General features: G+C 32.1%; 1 long non-coding RNA gene across 1 annotated transcript; it reads right to left on the bottom strand.

Annotated features, from left to right (window-relative positions):
- Window positions 1–272: 272 nt before the first annotated feature.
- On the bottom strand, window positions 273–4,882 carry LOC107455651 (uncharacterized). The gene is made up of 2 exons (XR_011637249.1): window positions 4,234–4,882; window positions 273–385 (listed from the first exon to the last, which is right to left on the bottom strand). It is a non-coding gene; the product is annotated as an uncharacterized lncRNA (long non-coding RNA).
- Window positions 4,883–6,965: the final 2,083 nt, after the last annotated feature.

Genomic DNA, 6,965 nt, shown 5'->3' with positions numbered 1-6,965 from the left:
TCTGCCAAGAACACAAAACCAGGCATAGGGCTTTTTTACTTTAATAATAAATTTACTAGAACTTTGAGAGTTCATATCTTGACCCAGGGTGTGCAGCAACAGCAAATTTTTTACCTTATCTCATGTCTTCAACCATGCTCATTAATGTAAGCTGGATTTTGTTTCAATATGTTGGTATAAGTATGTGCATTTTTCTTGTAAGTCATATGCAGTCCAAAAAATTAATTGCACAAGACAATTTAGAATGAAGATGAAGAACTTAACAAAAAAAGTCAAGAAATCAAAATTTTCTTTATTGACATCACTTAAATTGTTACAGACATACAACAAAGATTTTAATTTGTTTATCTATATCGGCTTGAACATTAATTTTCACTAAATTATCCTGTAAGAAAGAGAAAAAAAATTATCTAGAAACACTCTAAATGAAGTTTAGACAAGATTAATTCAAAATTCAATAATTATGCTCAGTAATGAGAAAATGTAATGTTAACTTAATCAGTGTTTTCACTACAGCGCGAGAACGCGATAATCTCGCATATTTTTTCTTTTCACGCATTAAAAAATTATCACTGCGAGAAATTTGCGCATTCTATAAATCAATTTTAAAATTCGCGAATTTCTCGCATTTTGGAAATAGAATAAAATCTTTACCCCTTTAGAATAAAATCCGTTTCACTTTACTTCCTGGATCTTTCATTATTTTCCACATCTGCCCCGTTATCTAGCTTCCCGAATTACCAGTATTGTTCAGAAACTTTTCGAACAACAGAACACAACCACGAAACCCCTTTCAGAACACATTTCTCTACAACCACGTGTTTACCATACGTAAGGTTTCTTCATGTAAGACGTTCAAATTTTTTATGTGCTAATGTAGATGTAAGGTAGACAAATGCCTTGTAAAGACAAAATCTTCTATGATGATGCACCAAAAATATTCAATGCTTTAAAAAATAGAAGACGTTAAAAATGTATTATTATTAAGGAAGTGATTTTTTTTTCAAGAGATTTTGTGTTTTTTTAGTTTTTTGAAATCTCACTTAACTTTTTGAAATCTCACCCTGTTTTTGAGAAAGGGTGAGAAATTTTCACCCATTTTTTTTCCATGATGAAAACACTGACTTAATTATTAATGAATCATATGTTACATTTTTAAATTGTTTATATTTGAATTTTTAAAATATTAATTAAAAACGAAATAGCAGCAAAAAACAGCAACCTAATTAATTACTATATGACTATCACAATAAAATAATTTTGTCAATTTTATAATAATATTTTAAAAAATATTACTGTTACTTCGATAACTTTTGATGTGCAAATATTATCAATGTATCAAAATTTATTCTAGATGAATGCCATTCTAAAAGAATTTCAAAACTGAACTTATATTTTGACCAATTAACAGGGTCTAGTGTTGTTTACCATAAATTTATAGCTCACCGACTACAAAATTTACCCTTTTACGATAATGATTCAGATATTTATCAATAATTTGACTTTTTTCACGTTATCTTTTACAACAATTACAATAAAAAATAACCTTGTGCATATTCCTAATTCTATATATTTTTTACTTCACCATTCAATATTTTTGTCTTATCTGTAAAAATATTTTCTTTTAAAAAAAAATCTTAATTTAGCTTAGGCTAGTATTTCAAAACGAAGAGGGAAAATGAAAACTCCAGCAAATTTGGATAGAATAGTACAAATTTTGTTTAAGAAAGCAGACGCTGAAGTTTCAATCCTGTTCATGAATTCTAATTGTAGTGTGATATCTTTACTTGATCATTTCGTAATATAATTATAAAAACAATATTTTCATTAAAATGTAATATTTTACTTTATTTTTAACAAAAAATATGCTACACTTTTAAGAAAATGAGGAAATTTTATTGTAAAAAACAAATGGGAAAGAGATATTTATTGATGAAATATAGTCTACCGATTTTCTTTCAAGACTGATTTTTGTCCTCAGGACTGAAGAATGGCATCCATGCAGATATTGTCCTAAGTCAGTTTATCTTATAAATTTAACAGAAAAAAATTTGACAATTGATAAGACAGCCTACAATGGTATACAATTACAACACAACAATACAGTTATAACGCAGAAAGAAAACCGATTTCTCAATACATTTGCTAGATTGTTAATAGAAAAAAATTTGTGTAATCAAATCTAAGTAAAATTGTGAAATCACAAAAAATTTTCAACCAGTAAAAATCAAAAATTTATTTTTTATTTTTTTTGAAGAATTTTTTGAATTCAAATTCATAAAGAAAGAATTCTTAAGCAATTTTATGAATCATTTCTTGAAACACAAATGAGAAATAGATTACCATGCTTGGAAAGAAATAGCTTGAACTATGCAGTCCTAAAGAAATAGATGTGTCACTACAAAAGAATGTCTGCTCATAAAATAGAAGAAAAAAATTGCAAATTTAATGAATCCAAAAAAACTTTGAGGAATTGCCTATTGTGGACAATAATGTCAGTATGTGATGATTAGAAAAAATCAGAAATATTAAAAGAGGCTAAGTCATCTGGAGATATAATAAAAGAGGCTAAGTCATCTGGAGATATAACAAGAAAAGAAGATGAAGAAAGAGAGGCAAAATCAAACATGCATAGATCCTATTAACTTCATTTGAAATATTTTTTTTTAAGTATATATACATTTAAAACATTATTCCAGGAATAATTTTGACTGCATTGTCAAAAGATATCAGATTTTTGACAAGCTCTATGGTATGAAATTTTTAGTGCTTCCATATCAGTTCATAAAAGCAGGAATTTGACCCTAATCCTAATGGTAACGCAAACAGGTATGTTTGCTACAGTGGTGAGGCCATACCAAATTCTTAACAAAGCGAATTTGGGTTCTAATAGAGAAATGCTATATTCAGGAAGATTTCCTGAATAATCCCCAAGTCCTAGGCAGCGGCTCTCGAGAAAATAAAAAAAAATTACAAAAGGAGGGATCTATTGAAAGAGCCACCCTTGAGCAAAAGTTTAAATAAAACAATGCATATAATCACCTTATTTAATGGCAACTATATCAATGCTTTATATGTGACCCTTAATTTGAAAAATTTTAAGAAAAAATTGATGTTGCATTGAATGAATGACAATGTTAACAATAATAGGCATAGCATGCATTTTATACTGTCACCATTATCCACAAGATGCTGCAAATTATTGCTTATCTAAAATAAATACTCCACTATAAATATTTTATATTTCACTATTTATATTTTGCATACTCAATGCTAGAGATTTATATAAATCAATTACTCATAACTAAGATATGAGCCCAAAAAACTATGAAGCAGTCTATGATGCAAATAAAGAATGAGAAATTTAGTTAGAACTATTAAGTTGTAGCAATATTACAACAAAAGATGGCATACAGTGTTAAAAGGAAATGCACTTTATTATGAGCAGTATCTTGTATAAGATTTCTGTATCTAATAATTCTGAACCTAAATAATTGCCACATTTAGGCAATGCCTATACAAAGGCATGTGAGAATAAAAATAACATAAATATCACAGAAGAGGACCAATTTGAAGCCTATAGACAGCAGCAACCTGGGCAAACTACACTTTCCTGTTAAATATTTGGAAGTTTAAAATTTATTGGTAATTAAAGTTGGTGAAAGCTGGTACAGTTATGGCAACACCCTTGTAAATCAGGGTTAATATTTACAGTTGGGTGCCCCTCTTATTAAAGCAATTTTTATGTTCCTACAAAAAAAACTTAGAAATAAGAGTGTCTAATAAGAAAAAATCAAGATAGAAATAGTAGGCAAAAGGATGATTATATATACAGTAAAAGCTTAAAGGTACCATGCCTAGTTCAAGAGGTACTCAATTCCATAGTCTAAATGTCAACAGTATCAATTTTTAAAATAATATGATACGGAAATCATCCCAATATGATAAGTAGAGGAAAACATTTTAGACAAATTAAAAGAAATTCATTACCTCGATTATTTTTCACTATTCTGAAACTTAGTGTTATAAACTGGTAAATATTTAAGAACAGCTTTCCAATCAGTAAAATATAAAAAGCCTAGGCCACCAGCAGCACCAAAAGTTGCTCCTGTTTTAGACCTAATAATAAAGATTAAAAAATAATTACATATAAATTTGATTTTCTAATTCATATAAAATACAGGTGACCTTGTCGCACTGGAAGAATTTTCTTATGAAAAACTATATACATACCATGATTGTACAAAAGCGATCCTATTTTTTCCGATTATTCTCGTCAGCATGCTTAAAGGACAAATTAACACACAACAAGAGGTTGAATAAAAGGTTTAATGAAACCAGAGGTTATTGCTTTGGAGCAAATAATTCTTGTGGGAAAGCTCTTAGCTGCCTACGTTTGTGCATATTTAAAGTTCGAAGCCATTACAATAATAAAAACAATATTCTTTTCGCTCGCATCTCCGAATTCACAGAAAAATCACTTATGAAACTTCAACGATGCAAGCAAGAACCTGATTAACGAGTATTTCCAGGGTAAATGCATCTCATAAATATAACTCATATTGGTATCGTCGTTGAGTACACGTAATATTTTAGGATGATATGTCAATGTTCCCTAAAGAGCCATTCTCAATGCATATGTCTATGGAGTCGCGTATATAAATTCGGAAATGCAAGCTTTCGGAAAATATGAATGGTGAATTTTTCTCTTACTCTCCGCGTCTGTGCCACGTAAATGCGTTTTGCGCAAGCTTAAAAGTCATTTACGTGTTTGCGCTAGATGAGCGTGAGACTGTTTAAAAACTACGTGTAAGACGAGTTGTTTGCACATTCATGAATCGCATTTACGTGGGATTACATATATAAATCATATGTAACGAGAATGCTCCGTTACGATATAGTTTCCACAAATTCACAAACGCGCATTTATGCATGGCAGTCCGATGCAGTGGAAGGACCCCTGAAGAAGGTTTTACGCCGAATGCAATTGTTGCACCGCCAAGGCAATGTGAAATCTTGATTGGTCAAATTTATTTCACCACGAAAATCTCACCAATTACGTAACCCTCTCTTATTTCTATAAATTTGGGTACCATCTGTGAATATATTTTATTTTTCTAAATTATTATTTTTTGTAGCCCTTTTAGAAAAAGTGATTCGATATTGATATGAGTAAAATATTTTAAGAGATTTACAAACAGTTTGCATGATGGTAACTAGACGTCATTATCAGACTGATCCTTAAGTTATAACCTGAAAATAAATCAATAAATGGGAAGATCTCCATATGTCATGATCTGCGAAAAATAATTCCCAAGTTTTGGTAACTTTTGAGCGGCATTTCGATAGTAACTTAATAAATAAAAAAAAAAAAATCACACAAGGGGACTAACTTGAAAGGTTTAACTTACAACCACATTCGGGCAATCCTCCACACACTTTTTACTTTTTATTTTTAAATTGTAAGTTTAAAACTTATATGGCATCTTACCGATTGTACTTGGTGCGAGACAGATCATGATACGGAAATATACACAGATAAATAAATTAATAACAATAATATATAAATGATAGAATATAAGTTTTTTCCTATCTTCAATGTCAGGGAAGGGATCACCGGTTTGTAGGGCACTGGGCCCATGTCCGAGAGTTCGTGGATTCGATCCCCGCCTGCCGAAGTCCCCGTATAGTAAATAGTGACTGATGTACGTAAAATCTGTCGAGTCTCAAAGTCCTCCATATTCCCATAACAAATCATACCTCTGGCAGTACTGATCCAGGTGTTTCCTTGTGTAGTTGATATTTTCAAAATTACAAGGCTACGGAGTTGCACATTAGTAGTCATAAACCCTAAAGTGGATCGGCTGTTCAACGACGGATATGTATCTTCAATGTCAGTCAATGACCATCCCATGAGGAAAATACCGGTTCTTGTCTGATCCCCGAAGTCAAGCATCAACAAGCGCGGTCAGTACTTGGAAGGATGACCACCTGGGAACACCTCGTGCCATTGGCATGCCTTTTTAGGACCAAGATAGCTTAGTAGGAAGGGCTCTGGGCCCATGTGCGAAAGGTCATGTGTTCGATCCCCTCCGTTCGACTGATGCATGCTAAATATATCTGGTCACAAAATCCTCGATGTTTCCATAACAAATCATACGTATGATTTGTTGAATGTTGACAAACTCACTTCAAATACGTAGCGTAGCATCCAGTAATCGTAAGTGCAGAGTGAGTGTACGAGAGCGCATGCGCAAAAATGAGAGAAATTATGATGCTCTTATGGAATAACCAGGGAGGAACGGTCTAACGGATGACCGGTGGAGGAATATCCGCAGGCGATGTTCCGAAGGACTTCCTACGTGTCGTTATCCGTAGGAATGTTAGAATGGAATTTCCCTCGGCGTTCCCCTATTTATCCGCGTCTTCCCTCGGAAGAAAGGGACGCATTTGGGAGGTCCTAGGGAATAGTTTCGGAAGATGAGTGCTATATGGGACGTCTGAGGGTACTGATCCATGAATTTTCTTGTCTTCTGGATTCGGTTCAAAATTACTAGGCTACAGAGTAGAACATTAGTAGTCGTAAACCCAAAACTCGGTCTGCTGTTCAATGATGGTTATAAAAATAAAATACTTTCTATGTCGCTTACTTTTATATATGGGAACAACAACTAATATGTTTTTTGAAATTATGCTCTCTATTCTTTCATACTGGGTCAGTTTTAAATACGACCTACGGTGCAAAATGTTTTTAAAAAAATTGTTAAGTATCCTACAGTAAATAAAAAATAAAAAGGCACTTCAGTGCCAGCTGGTTTGTATAATCATTGGTCAATGAAATCAGTTGCTCCTTACTGTCATTACATTTCCAAGAACGGAATCCTTTATATTTGATAGCATAAATATTCTTTCGTTTCCACTCTCATGTCAGGAATTAATTGTGAGTAACGTTTCCCCTTTTCCTT

The sequence above is a fragment of the Parasteatoda tepidariorum genome, chromosome 7, assembly GCF_043381705.1.
Source record: "Parasteatoda tepidariorum isolate YZ-2023 chromosome 7, CAS_Ptep_4.0, whole genome shotgun sequence".
NCBI lineage: Eukaryota > Metazoa > Arthropoda > Arachnida > Araneae > Theridiidae > Parasteatoda > Parasteatoda tepidariorum.
The sequence above is the reverse complement of the archived record's forward strand: the minus strand, read 5'-3'. Positions and strand labels throughout refer to the sequence as shown.